Raw genomic sequence first — 25,046 nt, 5'->3', positions numbered from 1 at the left:
TACCCCGTTCCTGCTTTCTCCCCATACCCCCTGACTCTGCTATCCTTAAGAGCTCTATCTAGCTCTCTCTTGAATGTATTCAGAGAATTGGCATCCGTTCCCAAGACGAGGGTGTCCTTCCATAGGACATCGTTAACTACCTCCCGATTTCCCACGACAAAAAGTGAAATACTGAGAGCAAGGAGAGACAATATTATCAAATCCTTAACTAAACCGAAGCAATAGTTTGGTAAAATCTTAAAACTTTACTCATATCACAAATGAGCAACGAAATACCAGCTCCAACAGGGTCAGAACTCTTGCAATTAAGGAATTATTAAATTCATCATCAACTCTATCATGTCACTCTCGCGGGATCAAAGGGATAAAACTGGCCTTCATCAGCCAAGACTTTGAACTAATCACTCCAGCTGTTCCAGTGCAGAAATAACAACCCCACCAAAATGGCAGATCGCAGAGTGACTCAGAGGGAGATGGTGAGATGCGAGTTGGATGGATCAACATGTAACACATATTGATATCCTTTCCCTGCAACTAATTAACACAAGCCTACACACACGAGGAGCAATTTACACTTACACTAAGTGTACAAACCCAAACCCATTAACCTACAAGCCCGTACGTCTTTAGAGTGTGGGAGGAAACCGAAAATCTCGTAGAAGACCCACGGGGTCACGGGGAGAACGTACAAACTCCGTACAGACAGCACCCGTAGTGAGGATTGAAGCTGGGTCTCTGGAGCTACAAGCACTGTAAGGCAGCAACTCTACTGCTGCGCCACCGTGCCACACAATTTGGATTTTGATCTGCAATTAATCCTGGTTGGATTAATTACCTTATGTTTTTTTCCCCCCTCCTGGGGCTTTCACTACATCCAGAAGCAGATCTGTGAATTCCCTCAGGAAACATGGTTCACACTGAGCCTAATACATTGGCTTGGGAAGAACGCATGATAAGCCAGGCCATCTGGAAAAATGCCCAATTATTTTCAACTGCTGAGAAACAACCATAGAGCAAACATGAAATCAAGTACACACCAAAATTATTGCCAATTTATTTTGAAAGAACAATTTGATATTCACACCAATAGAAGCATGCGAGAAGCATGTCATTCGCTCCTTTAGGTAAACAGAACACCGTGGAATCATTGTGTAGGAAGGAACTACAGATCTAATACCCCATAACAGAATGATCAATGCAGCTTGCTTTTCCACCACTCATTATTTTGGGGACTTTGTACACAACCTATTTTGTTCATGATTACAATAGAAGAGGCTGTTTGACAAACAAATATAGTTTTTGAGTTGAGGAAAGAACTGCAGATGCTGGTTTAAATCGAAGGTGGACACAAAATGCTGGAGTAACTCAGCAGGACAGGCAGCGTCTCTGGAGAGAAGGAATAGGCGATGTTTCGGGTCGAGACCCTCCTTCAGACCTTGAAGAAAGGTCTCGACCTGAAACGTCACCCATTTCTTCTCTCCAGAGATGCTGCCTGCCCGGCTGAGTTACTCCGGCATTTTGATTTTGTGTCGAACTGTGGAATAATTTATATATGTTGGAAAGAACTGTGGGTGCTGGTTTAAATCGAATATAGACACAAAATGCTGGAGCAACCCAACGGGTCAGGCAGCATCTCTGGAGAGAAGGAATGGGTGACGTTTCAGGTCGAGGCCTTTCTTCAAGGTCTGATATTAATAATTTATAAACTTCTGTGCAGTTGTAGTTCGAACTACCAGTCATCTAATTAGTGTGTGCCATTATTTCTAGCCAACTGCATTTGATTGCTGTAAATAATATAAACGTTTGCCACCTCCTTTAATTAATGTCTCATGAGCTTTGATCAAAAGCAACTTTATTTCCAGTGAGATTTTCCAACAAAACTCTAAAGCAGTATCACATGAAGCTTCGGACACGTCGTTCCCCATTAGCAAATAGAACGTACCACAGTTCTCTGCACAACAAACCAGTTGTACTAACCCAAACAGGGATTTCAGTCACCACACCTAAAATAAATTGACCAGAAATGCAGTTGAAACCCTACAAAAAGATTCAATCTTTAACTGATCAGCAGTAAATTTAAAAGTAGGCAAGAACAAAAGACAAAACAAGGTAGCACCAAAAACCCAAATCCACCTTTCCTCACACCTTTGACTTCAGGAAGTAGTCCTAAAAGGTCAAAAGGTCATAATGGATAGGAACAGAATTAGGCCATTCGGCCCATCAAATCTACCACACTATTCAATCGTGGCTGATCTCTCCCTCCGAACCCCATTCTTCTGCTTTCTCCCCATAACCCTCGACGCCCGTACTAATCAAGAATCTATCCATCTCTGCCTTACAAATATCCACGGACTTGGCCTCCACAGCCTTCTGTGGCAAAGAATTCCACAGAATCACCACCCTCTGACTGATGAAATTCCTCCTCATCTTCCTAAAGGAATGTCCTTTAATTCTGTGGCTATGACTTCTTGTCCTAAACTCCCCTATTAGTGGAAACATCCTCTCCACATCCACTCTATCCAAGCTTTTCACTCTTTGGTATGTTACAATGAGGTCCCCCCACATCCTTCTAAACTCTAGCGAGTACAGGCCCAGTGCTGTCAAACGCTCATCATATGTTGACCCACTCATTCCTGGGGTCATTCTTGTGAACCTCCTCTGGATCCTCTCCAGAGCCAGCACATCCCTCCTCGGATTGCAAGCCCAAATATGGATCCTACAGTATGATCATATCTAATAAAGAAAAAAAATATATATATCAATAACCCCAATGCTAGTGCAAAAAAGCCCAAAGTCCCTAGTACAACCATGGATAATTCATAGTTTAGTTAGTGCTTTGGAGTTTTCAAGAGCCTAATGGTCACTGAGAAAAAGCTGTATTTGAACCTGGGACTCATAGGTAAACATAAAATGCTGGAGTAACTCAGCGGGTCAGGGCAGCACCTCTGGAGAGAAGGAATGAGTGATGTTTCGGGTCAACACCCTTCTTCAGGCGGACTCGTGTACCTTCTTCCTGATGGCAGGAGTGAAATGAAAGAGTTGCCAGATTGGTGTGGGTCTTTGATGATGCAGGCTGCCTTTTTGAGGCTGTGCCTCCTACAGATTCCCTTTGGTGGTGGGGAGGTCAGGACCCATGATGGACCAGGCACTGTCCACCATATTTTGTAATCTCCTGCGACCCAGGGCATTCGAGTTGCCGAACCAGGCTGTGATGCAACCGGTCCCTATGTTCCCTACGGCGGCACGGTGGCGCAGCGGTAGAGTTGCTGCCTTACAGCGAATGCAACGCCGGAAACTCAGGTTCGATCCTGACTAAGGGCGCCGTCTGTACGGAGTTTGTACGTTCTCCCCGTGACCTGCGTGGGTTTTCTCCAAGATCTTCGGTTTCCTCGCACACTCCAAAGATGTACAGGTATGTAGGTTAATTGGCTGGGCAAATGTTAAAATTGTCCCTAGTGGGTGTAGGATAGTGTTAATGTGCGGGGATCGCTGGGTGGCGCGGACCCAGTGGGCCGAAGGGCCTGTTTCTGCGCTGTATCTTTAAATCTAAATCTAAAAATCTAAATTTTCATGGTCCTGAGCAGGATGATAAAGCAACTTTAGCTTAGTTTCGTTTATTATTGTCACACGTGAAAAGCATTTTTTTTTGTTGCCCGCTATCCAGTCAACGAAAAGACTATATATGGTGATACATGGCATAAACTTGGCTTTCATGATAAAAGGAACTGCAGATGCTGGTTTACAAAAAAAGTAATTCAGCGGGTCAGGCAGCAAATCTTGAGAACATAGATAGGTGACGTTTCAGGTTGGCCGAATAAGACAATACACAAATGCCCAGTCCCAGTCTGACCTTTCAGTCATGGGCCTCCTCCAGTGGAGGTGTCAACTTATTTACATCGGCGAAACCAAGCGCAGGCTCGGCGATCGCTTCGCTGAACACCTGCGCTCGGTCCATGTTGGCCAAACTGGTCTCCCGGTGGCCGAGCACTTCAACTCCCCCTCCCATTCCCAGTCTGACCTTTCTGTCATGGGCCTCCTCCAGTGCCATAGTGAGGCCCACCAGAAATTGGAGGAACAGCACCTCATATTTCGCCTGGGCAGCTTGCAGCCCAGTGGTATGAACATCGACTTCTCCCACTTTAGATAGTTCCTCTGTCCCTCTTTCCCCCCCCCCCCCCCACTTCCCAGATCTCCCTCTATCTTCCAGTCTCCACCTATATCCTTCCTTTGTCCCGCCCCCCTGACATCAGTCTGAAGAAGGGTCTCGACCCGAAACGTCACCCATTCCTTCTCTCCTGAGATGCTGCCTGACCTGTTGAGTTACTCCAGCATTTTGTGAATAAATACCTTTGATTTGTACCAGCATCTGCAGTTATTGTCTTATACACAAATGCAAGTTTTTTCTTTGCAAAAAAAAAGGAGAAAAAATTGAAAATACAAGTCAGTGGCCTACAACTGTAAGAAAAACTCAGGATGTGAGTCTTCATTATAATGCAGTGAAGATTTGTAGCAAACGGAAACCATCTGCAATGTCAAAACAAGAATTAAAAGCAAGCCCAAGATTAGATCCAAAATGCCTTCAGACTGTAAAATGAGGTACTATATTATCTAATGTTACAGAACTCAATGCTTTCCAGATGGTCTCTATTTCCGGCTGAGATTGTATCTGGGATCAAAAACCCCATAACAGAATGATCAATGGAGCTTGCTTTTCCGCCAATCATTATTTTTGGGTTCACAACCTATTTCATTCATGATTACAATAGAAGAGACTGACAAACAAATATTTTTTTTTAGTTTAGGAAAGAACTGTAGATGCTGGTTTAAATCGAAGGTAGACACAAAATGCTGGAGTAACTCAGCGGGACAGGCAGCATCTCTGGAGAAAAGGAATGGGTGACGTTTCTTCAATCTGAAGAAGGGTCTTGACCCAAAATGTCACCCATTCCTTCTCTACAGAGATGCTGCCTGTCCCGCTGAGTTACTTACTCCAACAATTTGTGTCGACCTTTTTTTAGTTTAGTTTAGAGATACAGTGCGACAACAAGCCCTTCGGCCCACCGGGTCCGTACCAACCAGCGATCCCCGTACACTCGCACTATCCTACACACTAGGGACAATTTTCATTTTTTACTGAAGCCAATTAACCTACAAACCTGTACATCTTTGGAGTGTGGGAGGAAACCCCACACGGTCACAGGGAGAATGTACAAACTCCATATAGACAGAACCCGTAGTCAGGATCGAACCCGGGTCTCTACAGCTGTAAGGCAGCAACTCTACCGCTGCGCCACCGTGCTGTGCACAAGTCATCTTCTGTTTCAACCTGGAGAACACTGCATGGCAAAGTGCAAGCAGTAATCTCATGGCTGAAATGAAAAGGAAAACTATTTATAAACAAAAAGTACTGTCTGCAGATCACGGGCTTCTGGCTCAGAGCAGGAGGCTGCGCAGGAGATACGGTTTGTAAACTGAAATGACCTTCAGATAATCTCATTGCCAACAGACAGTCATGGCTGCTCATCCAGAATCAATACCCTGTTCCTGCTTTCTCCTCATATCCGTTGATACTGTTATCCCTAAGAGCTCTATCTAACTCTCTCTTGAACACATCTAGTGAATTATCCTCCACTGCTTTCTGTGGTGGAGAATTCCACAGATTCACAACTCTCTGGATGAAAAGGTTTTTCGTCATCTCAGTCCTGAATGACCTACCCCTTATTCTTAAACTGTGACACCCCCCCCCCCCTGGTTCTGGACTCCCCCAACACCGGGAACAATATTCTTGCAATACCCATTTGCGAAGTGTTTAGAGCACAGGAGACAGGGCAGCACAGGGGTTATAATGCTGTGCCACTAACACGCAGCTTTGGCATCATGATCCACGGACTTCTCAAATCCCACCGCTACAATTGGAGGCTTTAAATTTAGTTCGTTAAATACTGGTTCTGCCCACATCTTCCTACACAACCAGAATTAAAAAGTTCATGCCAGTAATGCTCTCCATGAATTCACTGGAATCACAACATCATAATCATAATAATCATAATCGTAATGTACTAGCCAAGTATATGTTGCAAAACATACGATGAATTTGGTTTGCCACACAGTTGTACCAAAAAAGCAACAAGGCACACAACTACATAAAAATTTGGCATAAACATCCACCACAGTGGCCCATCCACATTCTCCACTGCGATGGAAGGCAATAAAGTCTTATCTTCTTTCCTCCTTTTGATTCAGCGATTTTCTTTAAAGATGGATTTTATTTTAAAGAAGAAAATCGTTTCCCCTTCACCCTAAACCTATGTCCTCTGGTCCTTGATTCAGTGTGTAACACTCATAGAGCCCCAGCATTACATCCCTGTTTTTGTATACAAGACCTCTTGAAATAATGAAGAAGGGTCTCGACCCGAAACGTCACCCATTCCTTCTCTCCTGAGATGCTGCCTGACCTGCTGAGTTACTCCAGCATTTTGTGAATAAATACTCTTGAAATAATTGCTGGCATTGAGTTTGCTTTCTTTATTACTGATTCGACTTGCAGATTAACCTTTTGGGAATCCTGCACCAGCACTTCCAAATGTCTTTGCACCTCCGATTTCTGGATTCTCTTCCTATTTAGACTTGCTCCCCATCCACACAGAGAGCACCGGAGACCAGGATTGAACTCAGATCTCTGGCACAGTGTGGCAGCAGCTCCACCAACTGAGCCCATATTGAGTAGGCTGTGTGAAGAGAGTGTGGAAAATGATAAGAGTGCCACTGGATGCGTTCTTGGTATGTTAATGGATTCTCAAATTAAACAATGCATCCGACATTTAGCGAGATATTTAGCCTCCTTCCTGAACAGATTCTGATTCCTTTCCACGTCGATGCTGTCCAATTAAAGGGCCTGTCCCAGTTACGCGATTTTTAAGGCGACTGTCAAAGTCGTAGCAGATCGCCAAAATTTTCTTTTACCCTACGACAATGACCACGACAATGCCGAGTCAGGTCGATACAAGTTCCTTTTTTTGTGAAACTAGCACCTGGCTAAGAGATTACACCGTCTTCGGAAACATCGCGAAATTCCCACGCTTACCTGACCGTCAAACTGTCGCCTCCAATCTACCTGTCAAATGTCCTGACGGTAAATAAATTGGTTAAATAAAACTATCTTCTGGTATCTTCAAACGCCTTTTCTTAATTTAATATTACGTGCTTCTAAATGCATCTGCGACAACCTAGCAAACCTGGGGACAGCGTGCGACAGCGCCCGCGATAAGCTACGATACCTGGCGACCAGCCAGCTGTCGCCGAGAAATTTCTAGCGGGTAAATTTTTTCCGTGACGCGCCGAGATCCGCTACGATTCATTGAAGACTCCTCACGATCATGCCCGCGACACCCCGGCAAACGTTCGGCGACAGCCCAGTCGCCGGCAGTCGCCTTAAAATCGCCTAAGTGGGACAGGCCCTTAAGAGTGGAAAAGAAGTGGGGGGTGGGACAAAGATGAGTGGCCAGGCTGCAGTGAAATCAAGCTGTGATTTTCAAAATGCAATTTGCTATTCTTGGAATTTTGCCAAGCCTCAGGGATTACATTTGTGAAACACTTATACTGCCAAAATGACAACGTTAATTGTCCTTGTAATATTAACAGTTCAGTACAATAATAGGTAGAACATTTGTCAAGAGGGGGAGCAAAAAAAATGGAAGTAATATTTCCCACATGGACCCTAATGCAGTGACCATACACAATTAGCAAGAGTGCTAATTGTCAACATCACTGGAGGAATGAATGATGATTTGCAATAAGTAGCACGTGCAGTTGTAAAAAGGGTCTCGACCCGAAACATCACCCATTCCTTCTCTCCAGAGATGCTGCCTGCCCCGCTGAGTTACTAAAGCTTTTTGTGTCTGCCTTCGATTTAAACCCGCATCTGGACGTGTAATTTAGTTCATTTTAGAGAAGCAGGCCCTTCGGCCCACCGAGTCCGCGCCGACCAGTGATCCCCACACATTAACACTATCCTGCACACACTAGGGACAATTTACACTTATATCAAGCCAATTAACCTACAAACCTGCACATCTTTGGAGTGTGGGCGGAAACTCGAAGATCTCGTAGAAAACCCACGGAGAACGTACAAACTCCGTTCAGACAGCACCCCCTAGTCAGGATCGAACCTGGGTCTCTGGTGCTGAAAGGCAGTTGCTCTACCGTTATGCCACCATGCCACCCTTGGTTTAGTTTAATATTACATTTACAGATTATTAAAGAGCTTTGTAAAGGTTCTGTATTTAATAGCTCCGCTATGAGAGGAAGGCTCTAAGGCAAGGTTTACTTAACAACTTTCATAACGTCAAGCCTCCCAAAGTACTTCACATTTAATTAAGTGCTTCTGTAATAGAGCTCTTCCTATGATAGAACTCTAACACTCTGAGCTTTGTCACAGTAAGAAATAACCAGAAGGACAAAATAAATCTATGAAAATGCTCTCAAAACCTCCTTGAAAAAAAATGGCTATATTTTCTCAATCCCGGGGGTCAAAATGACAAAGGAGCATTCTTTTTTCACTTGTTAAGTAAGGCCGATTAATAGACATTTATAACATTCCAGCAATTTCTATTACTGACAATGCCTACTTTCCATAAGAAAATAACTGCAGATGCTGGTACAAATCGAAGGTATTTATTCACAAAATGCTTTCCAGTTTTGTTTAACCATTTATAAGTTCTCACAGTGAAGATTTTAAATTTTCAGCCACCATTTTTTGAATTTGACTTGTATTTCTGAAGTGTCAGTCCAATCCCATTGACTTGATGACTAATCCAATGATATCATCACAAAGTTTTTGAACACTAAAGTCTGGTGAGATGGAGGTCGAGGCGATGTCTGGTCGGGGGGTGGTGGGTGTTCAGAGAGGAGGGGGGCACGAGGACTATTGCATGGGTGGGGAGTAGCTGAAAGGGGAAGGGGAAGACCCCTACTGAGGTTCCCTGTAGGTGGGTGGGGAGCAGTAGGACCCAGCACAGTCAGGCCCCGTGGTGTGGGAGTCTGCATCGTGGGGACCGTGGGCCCGGCACTGAGCCTGTGAGCGGGTAAGGCGACGGCTGCGGCCCGCTGGTGGGCGGTGGAGTGGCGAGGGTCGGCAGAGTCGCTGGTGGAGGCCCAGGGGGGACAGGAGTCCGAGTCAGCGGACGAAGCGTCGGTAGTCCCGGTCAGGGGATGGCCGGGGAGGTGGCGAGGGTCGGCGGCAGCGGTGAGGCGGTTAAGATCGGCGGTCCCGGAGAGTCGGCGGCAGCGGCGGTTGTGGTCCCGGGGAGGTCGGCGATGGCGGCATCTTCGGTGGTCCGGGCCTGAGATCGGCCAGGAAGGCGGCAATGGCTTCGTGGGTCTGGGCCTCGCGGTGTTCGGGCAGGCGGCGCGGACCAACGGTGGGGCCCCAGGCCTGCGGGCGGTCGAGTCTCTGTTGAGGAGTGTCGGTGGAGGGAGCGGTCTGGAGGCGGGCGAGTTTGCGATCCTTTGTGGAGTCCAGGTAGGTGAGGAAGCGAGTGTTGAGGGCGCAGATCCGGCGTTGGATAAAGTACAGTTGGGGCCCGTTGCAGGTGTGGGTTAGTGAGGCCCGGAGCTGCGGGAGAGTCAGAGAGAGGGCCTGCTGGTGCCGGCGCTTCACAGCCAGTGTACAACGCACGGCACGGAAGCAGAACTGTTGTGGAAAATGGTACATTGACTGTCGGAACCTATAGTCCGGGTTGGGTCTGTAAATTAGTGTAATGGTCACGACCTCACGCCTGCACGTTCCACTTACACCAACCCGAATCTCACAAGCCGTGGTCACTCAAAGGCTAAAGGGGCGTAACTACAAAAGCATGACACATAACATGAGTGACACCACTACAGGGTCCGAAATGGGAAGTCTGGAACCGGATCCACGAGGTAAAAGAAGGAGGCGCAGGCAAGACCCGAGAAAACAAACGTGCCTGTGGTAACAGGCCTAGGTTAAGACATGGTCGCTGAGTCAGAGGGCAGGAGGAATCACAGAGGGGGGGCAGTGGGAGACCATGTTGCTGAGCTCCAGTCAGAGAGAGGAGGAGGAGGAGTAGACATACCTTGAGGAGAATTCACAGTGGGGCGGACAAAATGTGTAGGAAAGAACTGCAGATGCTGGTTTAAACCGAAGGCAATTTTAAGCTAATGAAGCCTACCATTCATCGAGCAATGAAAAACCCTTCCGTGAACTGCAAATCCGTTTCAGTTTAAGCCATGCATCATTGTACTGTAAATCAAAGTACATAATGGGGCAGAATGAGGCCTAGTCAATGGATATTTGTAAGGCAGAGATAGATACATTCTTGATTAGAACGGGTGTCAGGGGTGATGGGGAGAAGGCAGGAGATTGGGGTTAGGAGGGGGGTGATAGATCAGATCAGCCATGATTGAATGGTGGAGTAGACGCGATGGCCTAAATCTGTGCCTATCACTTCTGAATTTATGACCTGATGAAACGATGAACGGTCAGTGAGAGAAGAACTGCATTTTATTCCATTGGCAACAACTGGATGAAGATTCAACTCTGCACACGGAAATGCCATCAAATAGCGTTTTCCCACTCGGTTTCCTTTCGTTCCCCTTCACACAGAGGCTCATTCTGCAAAGACAATTTTCTGAAAACATATTTCATTCGATCACGCGATCTTTCCATTGGGAAAGAGGTGGCCATGAAAAGTATTGCACCAGTAGACCAAGCAACGGAGAAGTGTTGTGAAAACGTAATCAGCGACATTGCAATTTCCCATTCATTTGTGGTCTGAATAATGAGGAAGCTGTGGCATCGGTCAAATTCAATCGGAATTGTGCTCTGTTATCCTGAGGCAACTGTATTTAAACAAAATGAAGTATCAGATTCTGACTTATAGACAATAGACAATAGGTGCAGGAGTAGGCCATTCAGCCCTTTGAGCCAGCACCACCATTCAATGTGATCATGGCTGATCATTCTCAATCAGTACCCCGTTCCTGCTTTCTCCCCATACCCCCTGACTCCGCTATCCTTAAGAGCTCTATCTAGCACTCTCTTGAATGCATTCAGAGAATTGGCCTCCACTACCTTCTGAGGCAGAGAATTCCACAGATTCACAACTCTCTGACTGAAAAAGTTTTTCCTCATCTCCGTTCTAAATGGCCTACCCCTTATTCTTAAACTGTGGCCCCTGGTTCTGGACTCCCCCAACATTGGGAACATGTTTCCTGCCTCTAACGTGTCCAACCCCTTAATAATCTTATACGTTTCGATAAGATCCCCTCTCATCCTTCTAAATTCCAGTGTATACAAACCTAGCCGCACCAGTCTTTCAACATATGACAGTCCCGCCATTCCGGGAATTAACCTAGTAAATCTACGCTGCACGCCCTCAATAGCAAGAATATCCTTCCTCAAATTTGGAGACCAAAACTGCACACAGTACTCCAGGTGCGGTCTCACTAGGGCCCTGTACAACTGCAGAAGGACTTGCGACGAAAGACCTGCATGTTTGTAGGTGAACTAGCTTCTGTAAATTGCCCCTCGTGTGTACGGAGTGGATGAAAAAGTGGGATAACATCGGACTCATGAGCGGGTGATTGATGGTCGGCGTTGACTCGTAGTTCCGAAGGACATGTTTCCACACAGTCTCTCTAAACTCGGAACTTGTTATGACACGCCCCCTCCATGACACACTGGTCAACCTGAGGAGTATTTTCAGCAACAGACTGGTTCCACCAAGATACAGTGCAGAACACCACAGGAGATCCTTCTTCCCTGTGGCTGTCAAACTGTACAACTCCTCCCCCCTTCTGTCATGGGGTAGACTGAGACTAACTCCCCCCCCCACCACGATCTTTACACATCCCCAATCCTTTTCACTCATCACTTTGATTTCATGTCTCGACCCGAAACGTCACCCATTCCTTCTCTCCCGAGATGCTGCCTGACCTGCTGAGTTACTCCAGCATTTTGTGAATAAATTGTGTTTTATGACTATGTTCGGTTTAAACCAGCATCTGCAGTTCCTTCCTGCACACCTCCCACCCATCCCTTGCCAGGCTTGCTCTTTTCCAGCTTTCGATTCGCAACCACAATCAGAAACACTGTCGGTCCATTCTTTCCGGAAATGCTGCCTGTCCCACTGAGTTACTCCAGGCCTTTTGCATTTTACATCCCAGCATCTACAGCTCCTTGCGCGATCAAAACATTCGTTGGCTTTTGTGCAGCAGGATATTAATGGCTTCACTGACCCATTCAATTTCTCAGACAGCAAGTTCCTAATAAAGGATTATGCCGAGATGCTATTTTTGCAAAGCTAATAGCTGGTTGACACAAATAGAGCAGCAACTGATAACCTCCTTGCCTGAGTTTACTGCTCCATGCACCAACAAATGTTAGTCGACCTTGCACTGTTCTGATGGCAGATTTAAGGCCTATATAAAGAAACTGGTCAATATTACACATTCGAATACCAAGGAAAACAAGTTTAAAAATAGCAAGTTCAGAATGAAGTTTTGGATTCGATTGGGTTTAATTTTTTCCATCGGGGAATGAACACTTTAAATTAATTATTCTTCTCAAGCCCTATTCATTCTGTGTTCCTAAAGTTACTTTGTATTACAACTACTGCACAGCCAGCCAGTCAAGCAGAAATAGACAATATGAATGAGAAATCCACCGGATATTTAAAAGATGCTCAGGTTATCCAAGCCGGCTGCTGTACGTTCAAACTTTGATGGCGAAGGGAATAATGAACGGGTCGTACGATCTCAAAGTACAGCCCGTCACTAAATAGACAGGAAGACCGGTCTTTGGAAATATATCCCGCACTGCGTTCGCTGTCTGCCAATTTATTTTCCAGTAACAATCAATGGTGGTGCAGAAGGCAGCCTGTCAATTTACAATCGCTGGTTCCCTGCTGTTACATGCACATGCCACAGTGCAATCTTTGACCATCTATATACTAAAACTCTCGTTTGTTTGTTTGTTGCTGAATTGCAGCCAAAATGGTACACGATAGCGCGACAATTTTAGGCCCACCTTACTCACCCTCGTCCCTTTGGTGCTAATGGAAGACGTTTCATTGAAATCGGTGTTATATTTTTAAAGTTATTCACATTTTAAAGTTTAAATCTATCTCCTAGGGAGGGAGGGGAGAGGGAGGGAGGGAGGGGATGGGGGGGAAGGAGGGAGGATAAGGGGGGTTGAGGGGGATGGAGTGGGGGGAGGGGAAGGGGGGGAGGGAGTTTGGGGGGGGGGAGGGGGTTTGGGGGGGAGGGGGTTTGGGGGGGGAGGGGGTTTGGGGGGGAGGGGGTTTGGGGGGAGGGGTGATGGAGGGGGGAGGGGTGATGGAAGGGGGAGGGAGGGGGAGTGGGGGAGGGATAGGGGAGGGGAGGGAGAGGGGAGGAGAGGAGAGGAGAGGAGGGAGGGATGGAGAGGGAAGGGGGAGTGGGTGAAGTGAGGGTGCTGCACCAATACAGGAGAGGTTTGGGCCCAACGGGTCCACTTGGTCTAGTAGATATTAATGGCAATGGAGGAAGACATTTGGGAGGATAACCTGCACTCTAACTCATATGAAGTCCAAATCACCCACCATCCCTACGTTTGCCACTCTCTTGGCATCCACTTAATGACTTTGATTTTAAAATGTTGATTATTGTTTACAAGTCTTTCCGCAGCCTCGCCCCATTCCATCCCTATAATTGCCTCCATTTGAGTTGGCCGCAGTTCTCTATTTATGGCCCAGGACATCGGCAGTCGTAATTACTCCATAATTGGTGCCTTTGCATTCAGCAGCAAAACCAGATGAACTTGGGGAGGTAAGTAAAATAGGATCTGCTTGGAATTGTAGTGGTCCTGTAAGACACCCAGAGGGTTGTGAATCGGTGGAATTCACTGCCACAGAAGGCAGTGGAGGCCAGTTCACTGGAGGTTTTATTTAGCAATTAGGGCTAACGGAATCAAGGGATATGGGGAAAAAGCAGGAACGGGGTACTGATTTTGGATGATCAGCCATGATCATATTGAATGGCGGTGTTGGCTCGAAGGGCCGAATGGCCTACTCCCGCACCTATTTTCTATGTTTATGTTTCTATGACAAAACAGATGATGAAAGCTTTGAAGAAAACGTAGATTGTGGCAGAATGGGTCCAATATCACTGTACCTTAATTGGTACAGGTGACAATAAAAGACCTTTGAAACCTTTGAAAGCCAAGGACGGAGGTCCATATTTCAGGTCATTGCCAATCGGCATGTCTGACTCAAATGATTTTTTAAATTTTTTTTAGAGATACAGCGCGGAAACAGGTCCTTCGACCCACCGAGTCCGCGCCGCCCAGCGATCCCCGCACACTAACACTATCCTACACACACTAGGGACAATTTTTACATTTACCCAGTCAATTAACCTACATACCTGTAAGTCTTTGGAGTGTGGGAGAAAACCGTAGATCTCAGAGAAAACCCACGCAGGTCACGGGGAGAACGTACAAACTCCGTACAGACGGCGCCCGTAGTCAGGATCGAACCTGAGTCTCCGGCGCTGCATTCGCTGTAAGGCAGCAAGTCTACCGTTGCGCCACAATATTTTGGATTTGGATTCTATTACTGGAGGTCATGATTATTTTCCCACTCACTCAGCTGCAGCAGAGTGTAGCTGGCAAGTGTACAAGCTGACCATCCCAAGCAAACAACGGGAAACTTAATTGGCAAAGTACTCCTGATCATCTGCGGGGTTTTGGCTGGTTAAATGCTAGCAGGAGTCTTCCACAGACGGTGGTCTGAAGAATCTCGACCCTGTCAGCATGCAACTGAGCTGTTTCAATCAGTAGGAAATGGAACCTGCAGGGAAAAGGTATTGGGTAAAATATGATTCTATCAAAGGGTAAATACTGTACAGTAGCTTGAATCAGGTGCTACTGTGCATGTTCGGCACCCGCACCTGTGCATGTTGGCAACCATGCCATATCTATAGCTTTCTCTTCTAAGAATGCTCTGTCTTTTTGACCCTGTATGTGTGAGTATGCTCATTAACCCAGGTAGTAAAAATGAAAATAATCATTATTTAAATTGTGCTTCGCAGTGAGTCTGAATAATTGATTACAGATGTAAGGGGCAAACATCGGCTTTCATCGGCATGAAAGCTAAATGAAATACGAATGGGATTGATAAAAGTTTGAACATTATGTTTGTGTGAGTGTCAGCTGATTTGAGGCATCTTCACATTAGTTTTGTTCAATAGGTGACTTTTCTTGCAGCTGTTTCTGCCAATGAGTCAGTCTGCCATTTAACCCTGCCCCGGCCGAGAAGACACTCAATTCCCACACGTACTTTATTTAGTCTGAATCTTTGCACGAATACAAAGTTCAAGAGTATATCCTTAAATGCCAAGACTCATAAGGTTCACTGCCCCTATGATACACGCACATAATGTTAAGATGGTGGAGTTCAGAGATGGGGCCAGTGTATGCCTGGAACAGGGATTGTTCATCGCACCTCTCAAAGAGGCAGGCACAGCTGGGACCCCATGCGAGTGCCCATAGCCACACCTTAGATTTGGAGGAATAGGGAGGAGGCGAAGGAGTTCCTCCAGGGGTTTGTTTCTCTGCTCCTACAGCGAAGCCTGTGCTGGGGTGGTTATGCTCCATTCTATCTGGCAAGAAGTGAATAAGACAACCTCTCCACATTGACTTGGAATGAGGTGTGCATTACCTGCTCTTGTCGAAGATTGGCCAATGCAAAAGACTGAAGACTGCCTGTCAAAGCAACCTAATTTAGTTTAGTTTAGTATATTGTCACGTGTACCGAGGTACAGTGAAAAGCTTTTGATGCGTGCTGACCAGTCAGCGGAAAGGCAATACATCATCACAATCGAGCCCTTCACAGTGTATCATATCATATCATATATCATATCATATATATACAGCCGGAAACAGGCCCTTTCGGCCCTCCAAGTCCGTGCCGCCCAGTGATCCCCGTACATTAACACTATCCTACACCCACTAGGGACAAATTTTACATTTACCCAGCCAATTAACCTACATACCTGTACGTCTTTGGAGTGTGGGAGGAAACCGAAGATCTCGGAGCAAACCCACGCAGGTCACGGGGAGAACGTACAAACTCCTTACAGTGCAGCACCCGTAGTCAGGATCGAACCTGAGTCTCCGGCGCTGCATTCGCTGTAAAGCAGCAACTCTACCGCTGCGGTACCGTACAGGTACATGACAAGGGAATAACGTTTTGTGCAAGGTAAAGACAGTAAAATCCGATCAAAGGTAGTCCACGGGTCTCTACGATGGCGCAGCGATAGAGTTGCTGCCTTACAGCGCTTTCAGCACCGGGTTCAATCCCGACTACGGGTGCTGTATGTACGGAGTTTGTACGTTCTCCCCGTGACCGCGTGGGTTTACTCCTAGATCTTCGGTTTCCTCCCACATTCCAAAGACGTTCACGTGTGTAGGTTAATTGGCTTGGTGTATGTGTAAATTGTCCCCAGTGTGTGTAGGATAGTGTTAATCGCTGGTCGGTGCAGATTCGGTGGGCCGAAGGGCCTGTTTCCGCGCTGTATCTCTAAGCTAAACTAAACTGAACTAATTTCACTAAAAAGCCAAAGAGAATATAAAAAATATCCAAGTTGTTGAGTTAACAATATTGTTATCATTTTAAGAGAATACAGCGGTTGATGCAGAAAGGCATATGGTACTGTTGTGAATGGGATGAAAATAAATTTTCAACAGAGAACAATCATCAGTATCAAAGTAAGCAGAAGTCAACCGTCCATTATTATCATTGTGAATGGCTTTCACCACAAAATAGAATATGATACCGAGGAACAACAGTGTGAGACGTGCGGAAAACCCAACTGTTTCCTGAATGTTTATCATTCAACAAGGCCAGTGTCTCATTCATCAATGTAATGAATGTTGAAATCAATGCAGTGATCAACAACAATTCTGATATCCTAGGCATACATTCACCCCTACCCATTAGCACACTCAGCCACAGGCAGAGATACACATTAACTTGTACATCAATCACACCACGTGTATCGACCACTCTGAAGGGTAAACAATCCCTTTATAACCTTGAAAGACACAAAATGTTGGAGTAACTCAGTGGGCCAGGCAGTATCTCCGGAGAGAAGGAATGGGTGACGTTTCGGGTTGAGACCCTTCTTCAGACCCGACCCGAAACGTCACCCATTCCTTCTCTCCAGAGATGCTGCCAGTCCCACTGAGTTACTCCAGCATTTTGTGTCTACCTTCGATTTAAACCAGCATCTGCAGTTCCTTCCTACACCCTCTACAACCTTCATTGTTGTCTAGTTTAGTTTAGTTTAGTGTAGAGGTACAGGCCCTTGGGCCCACCGAGTCCTCGCCGACCAGCGATCCCCGCACAATAACACTATGCTGCACATGCTAGGGACATGAGGGAAAACGTTTTCTGTCAAAGAGTTGTAAATCTGTGGAATTCTCTGCCTCACAGGGCAGTGGAGGCCAATTCTCTGAATGCATTCAAGAGAGAGCTAGATAGAGCTGATAAGGATAGCGGAGTCAGGGGGTATGGGGAGAAGGCAGGAACGGGGTACTGATTGAGAATGATCAGCCATGATCACATTGAATGGCGGCGCTGGCTCGAGGACCTTGTACGTCTTTGGAGTGTGAGAGGAAACCGGAGCACCCGAAGAAAACCCATGCGGTCACATTGCAACTAACAAACTCTATGCAGACAGCAGCCGTGGCCAGGGTTGAACCAATAGACAATAGACAATGGACAATAGGTGCAGGAGGAGGCCATTTGGCCCTTCGAGCCAGCACCGCCATTCAATGTGATCATGGCTGATCATTCTCAATCAGTACCCCGTTCCTGCCTTCTCCCCATACCCCCTGACTCCGCTATCCTTAAGAGCTCTATCTAGTTCTCTCTTGAATGCATTCAGAGAATTGGCCTCCACTGCTTTCTGAAGCAGAGAATTCCACAGATTCACAACTCTCTTTTTCCTCATCTCCGTTCTAAATGGCCTACCCCTTATTCTTAAACTGTGGCCCCTTGTTCTGGACTCCCCCAACATTGGGAACATGTTTCCTGCCTCTAACGTGTCCAACCCCTTAATAATCTTATACGTTTCGATAAGATCCCCTCTCATCCTTCTAAATTCCAGTGTATACAAGCCTAGTCGCTCCAGTCTTTCAACATATGACAGTCCCGCCATTCCGGGAATTAACCTAGTGAACCTACGCTGCACGCCCTCAATAGCAAGTACCCGGGTCTCTGGCGCTGTAAGGCAACAATGCCACCGCTGCGCCACCCTCGTCCCACTCTAACTCAGTGAAGAAATGCCTGAATACTTAGTTCTGGGATGGTTTCTGGAAAAGTGTGTCACGGCAGATGACATCAATGCTCATGCTGAGTTTCAACACAGTGTTATCTTTGCACGTTGAATGACCAATTCCAGAAGACCACATCTGTTATGCGAGTTTTGAACATACTGCCCACAGTAAACATACTGGGCCGAATCAACGCTGCGTGAAAGTGAGTCACTGCTCTGTCATTCTGTGTGAGAGTCATTCACTGTCTGAACAGGGAGGGAGGTCAGGTCAGTGGAACAGTCTCTCGTCAAGTTGCAAAAGCACTGCACAATAAACACAAAAATCTGTCATGAACACGCAATCACACCTCAAAACAAGCTGCATTTGAGTCACATTTTCTTCCTGCAATCACCAATGGAACACAATCTCAACGTTGAAAACTAAATAGCTGCAAGGCAAAATGATATGGTACCCAGGGGGTAAATCATTTGACAAAATTGACAAAATTCTATCCTAGGCCTCCTCAATTGTCAGAGGCTAAACGCAAATTGGAGAAACAACATCTCATATTTCGCTTGGGCAACTGCTGGTATGAATATTGATTTCCCCAACTTCAAGTAACCCCAGCATTCCCTCTCTCTCTCCCTCCCCCACAATGTTGACTGTATGTTGGGTGGGGGAGGGAGAGAGAGAGCACCAGCTTCTCGTTTTCACCCAACATACAGTCAACAATGGCCTGTTCCCTTTATCATCGTTACTTTTTTGTACACCTTTCATTCATTGTTCTTTACCTCTCTACACCACTGCCTACATCTCTCGTTTCCCTTATCCCTAACTAGCCTGAAGAAGGGTCTCGACCTGAAACGTCGTCCATTCCTTCTCTCCAGAGGTGCTGCCTGTCCCGCTGAGTTACTCCAGCTTTTTTTGTCTATCTTTGACAAAATTGACAATTGTCGAGAGTGTCAAGCAACTATGATATCAAATCTGCATGAACTAACTCAAATATCAGAATTCCTCAAAGACCAACCTGTTGACAAGGTTAACATGAGTGCTAATTTTCTAGATATGCAATCTGCTGATCATCTCTTGTTATTGTTAGCAGAGATTCCCTGATGTTGAAATTGTCAGCATTACATCAACAAACGCTTCCATCTCAAAACTAGACGACGTCTTTTCACCATTTAGACAATGGACAATAGGTGCAGGAGGAGGCCATTCGGCCCTTCGAACCAACACCGCCATTCAATGTGATCATGGCTGATCATTCTCAATCAGTACCCCGTTCCTGCCTTCTCCCCATACCCCCTGACTCCGCTATCCTTAAGAGCTCTATCCAGCTCGAATGCATTCAGAGAATCGGCCTCCACTGCCTTCTGAGGCAGAGAATTCCACAGATTCACAACTCTCTGACTGAAAAGTTTTTTCCTCATCTCAGTTCTAAATGGCCTACCCCTTATTCTTAAACTGTGGCCCCTTGTTCTGGACTCCCCCCAACATTGGGAACATGTTTCCTGCCTCTAACGTGTCCAACCCCTTAATAATCTTATACGTTTCGATAAGATCTCCTCTCATCCTTCTAAATTCCAGTGTATACAAGCCTAGTCGCTCCAGTCTTTCAACATATGACAGTCCCACCATTCCGGGAATTAACCTAGTAAACCTGTGCAGCACCCATTTGGTGTGCTGCAAACAACAAGGTGGATAATAGATGCAACAATGATGACTTCATGAATTTGGCACAATTACTTGGATTTCACACATTGGAGACGCAAGAAACTGCAGATGCTGAAATCCTAAGCAAAGAAAAAACACACAAAACGCTGGACGTACTCAGTGAGCCAGGCGGCAACTGCGGAGGGAGTGGACGGATGATGACCGAAGCTTTGATGGCAGAGGTGCAGGAACTAGGAGGTAGAGTTTCTCGTGGAAAGTGACCAGGTTGCATTTGAAGAGACAGCAAATGTTATTCCAGAACACGCAGATCAAAAGAAAAGCACATAAGGCAACCGTGTAGCATGAAACAAAGTGGTAAGCATTGCAAAAGACAACAGGAAGAAAATGTGGATTTTAAGGAGGAACTATGCTGCCGAGAAATGGGGTTTGGAATTTTAGGCAGCATTTACGTGTAATAGCCTTGTGGGTTGCTGGCACTTTTGAAGAATTGTAAGATATGAAAATTGTAATGGAAAAGAAACAGGTTAAATTTGTAGTTCTTAATTGAAGGAGACAAGGGGGCACTTAAGGAAGACACCGAGCAAACCCATATTGAGACAGACCAACAATAAACCATTGTACATTTCCTTGATCATCGGCAGCTTTGATCTGTGTGATCTTTGATCTTTGATCTGAATGATGGTGCTGGCTCGAAGGGCCGAATGGCCTACTCCTGCACCTATTGTCGATTGTCATTTTCACACCTTACATTCTCTTTGTACCCTTCCATATCTCCAGTTTCCCTCTCCCCCTGACTCTCAGTCTGAAGAAAGGTCTCGATCCGAAACGTCACCCATTCCTTCTCTCCAGAGATGCTGCCGGTCCCGCTGAGTTACTCCAGCATTTTGTGTCTATCTTCGATGTAAACCAGCATCTGCAGTTCCTTCCCACATAATGAGACATTGGGATTTTAAACCTAATGTCTAAAAATAGCCAGTAACAGCAGCATTAACAATGATTCCATCTGGGCAAAGTGGGGAAGTGGGCAATCGTTGAGATTCTCAATTGGGCAATTTTCCATGAAGAGTTACGATCCACGTATGTCCCTCTCTCTGAAGCCTCCTTCCCAGCACTGGTTAAAGTAAGTAGTCGGTGAACTTTGGAAAATCTTATAGTTTATTTAAAGAGAGGGGGAGAGAGAGAGGGGGAGAGAGAGGGGGGGAGAGAGAGGGGGAGAGAGAGGGGGAGAGAGAGGGGGAGAGAGAGGGGGAGAGAGAGGGGGAGAGAGAGGGGGAGAGAGAGGGGGAGAGAGAGGGGGAGAGAGAGGGGAGAGAGAGGGGGAGAGAGAGGGGGAGAGAGAGGGGGAGAGAGAGGGGGAGAGAGAGGGGGAGAGAGAGGGGGAGAGAGAGGGGGAGAGAGAGGGGGAGAGAGAGGGGGAGAGAGAGGGGGAGAGAGAGGGGGAGAGAGAGGGGGAGAGAGAGGGGGAGAGAGAGGGGGAGAGAGAGGGGGAGAGAGAGGGGGAGAGACGGGATGGGAGGAAAGAGGGGAGAGAGATGGGGGAGAGAGAGAGAGGGCAGAGATGGGGTTGGGAGGAGAGGAGGGAGAGAGTAGGGGACAGAGGAGGCCAGTGAAGGGAATTGAAAGAGGGGGACAGAGGGGGGAGGGTGAGAGGGGGAGAGAGGGAAAAGGACAGTAGGTGTTTCAATCTTCGTTGGGAGGAGATGTGAATTAATTCTATGCTCTGTCTAAATTAATTACATACCAGTGAATAGGATGGGGCCACGAGGGAAAAAAATCTGTCTTATTTAAGGTGAAAGTTACAGTATCTTTCATTGTTTTTAGAGGGAGTGTCCCTTTGTGAGAACTGTGTGAGCCTCAATGTATTTTGCTTTTATCCTTGGTCTTTTATTTCACAATGATCTTTTACCATCATTTGCAAATGTTCCTGAAGGAAGAATAGCTTGTGTATAACATCTCGCCTGTTTCTTTGCTTTCCTTTATTTTCCTGTTGTTTTAAAAGATTTTAATTGTAATTAATAACATTTGCCATCTGATGAAACGAGGACCATATTTCCACAAAGGCCATGTCCAATTCCAGTTGGCACCATGAGTCATGTCGAAACCACTAAATGCAGGTTCGTGATTCACACACATTAAAAAAAACTGGCAACACATCGACTAACCTAATTTGGCATGTGAGAGGATTTTGTTGACCTCATTAATCCTGACAAGGGAAAAGGTTGTTTAAAGCCGTGGGAGTGACAGAAAATGAAGTGTTTCCACCAGGGACAAATAAACCCTTTGCCTCATCACTGCCTCAATGAATCTACTTTGTTTTACTGAAAACATAGAAGAACATTAGAAGGATGAGGGGGGACCTCATTGAAACTTACCGAACAGTGAAAGGCTCGGGTAGAGTTGATGTGGAGAGGATGTTTCCACCAGTGGGAGAGTCTCGGACTAGAGGTCATAGCCTCAGAATTAAAGGGCGTTCCTTTAGGAAGGAGATGAGGGGGAATTTTTCCAGTGGTGAATCTGTGGAAGTCATTGCCACAGAAGGCTGTGGAGGCCAAGACGATGGATATTTTTAAGGCAGAGATAGATAGATTCCTGATTAGTGTGGGTGACATAGGTTATGGGTAGAAGGCAGGAGAATGGGGTTAGGAGGGAGAGATAGATCAGCCATGATTGAATGGCGGAGTAGACTTGTTGGGCCGGCCAGCCTAATTCTGCACCTTATGATCACTTATGAACATAGGCAGGCACAGAGATGAAAGTCCTACAAAAAGAACATATAGAGAGCTAGGTGGAAAGTTAAAAGACAGGGTTGTAATAGACAATAGACAATAGACAATAGGTGCAGGAGTAGGCCATTCAGCCCTTCGAGCCAGCACCGCCATTCAATGCGATCATGGCTGATCACTCTCAATCAGTACCCCGTTCCTGCCTTCTCCCCATACCCCCTCACTCCGCTATCCTTAAGAGCTCTATCCAGCTCTCTCTTGAAAGCATCCAACGAACTGGCCTCCACTGCCTTCTGAGGCAGAGAATTCCACACCTTCACCACTCTCTGACTGAAAAAGTTCTTCCTCATCTCCGTTCTAAATGGCCTACCCCTTATTCTTAAACTGTGGCCCCTTGTTCTGGACTCCCCCAACATTGGGAACATGTTTCCTGCCTCTAATGTGTCCAATCCCCTAATTATCTTATATGTTTCAATAAGATCCCCCCTCATCCTTCTAAATTCCAGTGTATACAAGCCCACTGTCAGGATTATTGTCTGCACCACTTGCTAGCAAGGCAAGAAAGAGAAACACAATACAGGTGAACGTGTGGCTAATGTGCCAGTACAGGGGCAGGGCTTCACGTGCATGGAACATTAGCTTCTCTTCTAGGGAAGGTGGGATATATTAAAAAATAGTGGATTGCACTGAAACTGAAGGGACACCAATATCCTTGCAGGAAGGATCACTAGGAAACAGAGTGGTAACTGATAAAATCAATACTCCAGCTTTTTGTGTCCATCAGCGGTTTAAGCCAGCATCTGCAGTTCCTTCTTAAACAAAAATCGATAAAGCATTGACTATTGTCCACCAAGAAACTGGTTTTGGAATTGTCAGACAGATTATAATCTTTGAAACAAACTTAATCTTTGAAACAAAAAGCAAAATAGCAGACTTTTGATGTTGGTATTTGAAGCCCGATGTCTTGCTAAGAGTATCTATCGGGTGGATATATAAACATCATTATTGAATGTCAAGTTGGAGATTAGTAGACCAGAGTAGAGAACGGTTGAGGAAATTGTAATCAATTATTATAATGATTGAGATATTGTGATCAGGAAACAATTATGCAGGAGAAGAACAGGAAGATGAGGGACTGGACAGGAAACATCAGGATTACCGCCCTGGGTGGCACGGTGGTGCAGCAGTAGAGTTCCTGCCTTGCAGCGCCAGAGACCCAGGTTCGATCCTGACTCAGGGTGCCTTCTGAATGGAGTTTGTACCTTCTCCTTGTGATTGGATGACTTGGATGAAGGGATTAAAAGTACCATTAGCAAATTTGCAGATGATACAAAGCTGGGTGGTAGTGTGAACTGTGAGGAAGATGCTATGAGGTTGCAGGGTGACTTGGACAGGTTGTGTGAGTGGGCGGATGCATGGCAGATGCAGTTTAATGTGGATAAGTGTGAGGTTATCCACTTTGGTGGTAAGAATAGCAAGGCAGAGTATTATCTGAATGGTGTCAAGTTAGGAAAAGGGGACGTACAACGAGATCTGGGTGTCCTAGTGCATCAGTCACTGAAAGGAAGCATGCAGGTACAGCAGGCGGTGAATAAAGCCAATGGAATTTTGGCCTTCATAACTAGAGGGGTTGAGTATAGGAGCAAAGAGCTCCTTCTGCAGTTGTACAGGGCCCTAGTGAGACCGCACCTGGAGTACTGTGTGCAATTTTGGTCTCCAAATTTGAGGAAGGATATTCTTGCTATTGAGGGCATGCAGCGCAGGTTTATTAGGTTAATTCCCGGAATGGCGGGACTGTCATATATTGAAAGACTGGAGCGACTAGGCTTGTATACACTGGAATTTAGAAGGATGAGAGGGAATCTTATCGAAACGTATAAGATTATTAGGGGGTTGGACACGTTAGAGGCAGGAAACATGTTCCCAATGTTGGGGGAGTCCAGAACAAGGGGCCACAGTTTAAGAATAAAGGGTAGGCCATTTAGAACAAAGATGAGGAAAAACATTTTCAGTCAGAGAGTTGTGAATCTGTGGAATTCTCTGCCTCAGAAGGCAGTGGAGGCCAATTCTCTGAATGCATTCAAGAGAGAGCTAGATAGAGCTCTTAAGGATAGCGGAGTCAGGGGGTATGGGGAGAAGGCAGGAACTGATTGAGAATGATCAGCCATGATCACATTGAATGGCGGTGCTCGCTCGAAGGGCCGAATGGCCTCCTCCTGCACCTATTGTCTATTGTCTATTGCGTGGGTTTTCTCTGGGTGAACCGGTTTCCTCCCGCATTCCAAACACATACAGGTTTGTAGGTTAATTGCCCTTGGTAAAAATTGCAA

General features: G+C 46.1%; 1 protein-coding gene across 2 annotated transcripts in view; it reads right to left on the bottom strand.

The window, feature by feature from the left end:
* The window catches only part of tll1 (tolloid-like 1), a 321,825-nt gene that overhangs the window by 122,504 nt on the left and 174,275 nt on the right, over positions 1-25,046 (bottom strand). The window lies entirely within an intron of this gene.

This window comes from Rhinoraja longicauda, chromosome 1, assembly GCF_053455715.1.
Source record: "Rhinoraja longicauda isolate Sanriku21f chromosome 1, sRhiLon1.1, whole genome shotgun sequence".
In the NCBI taxonomy this organism is placed as follows: domain Eukaryota; kingdom Metazoa; phylum Chordata; class Chondrichthyes; order Rajiformes; family Arhynchobatidae; genus Rhinoraja; species Rhinoraja longicauda.
This window is presented reverse-complemented; position numbering and strand designations above follow the sequence as displayed.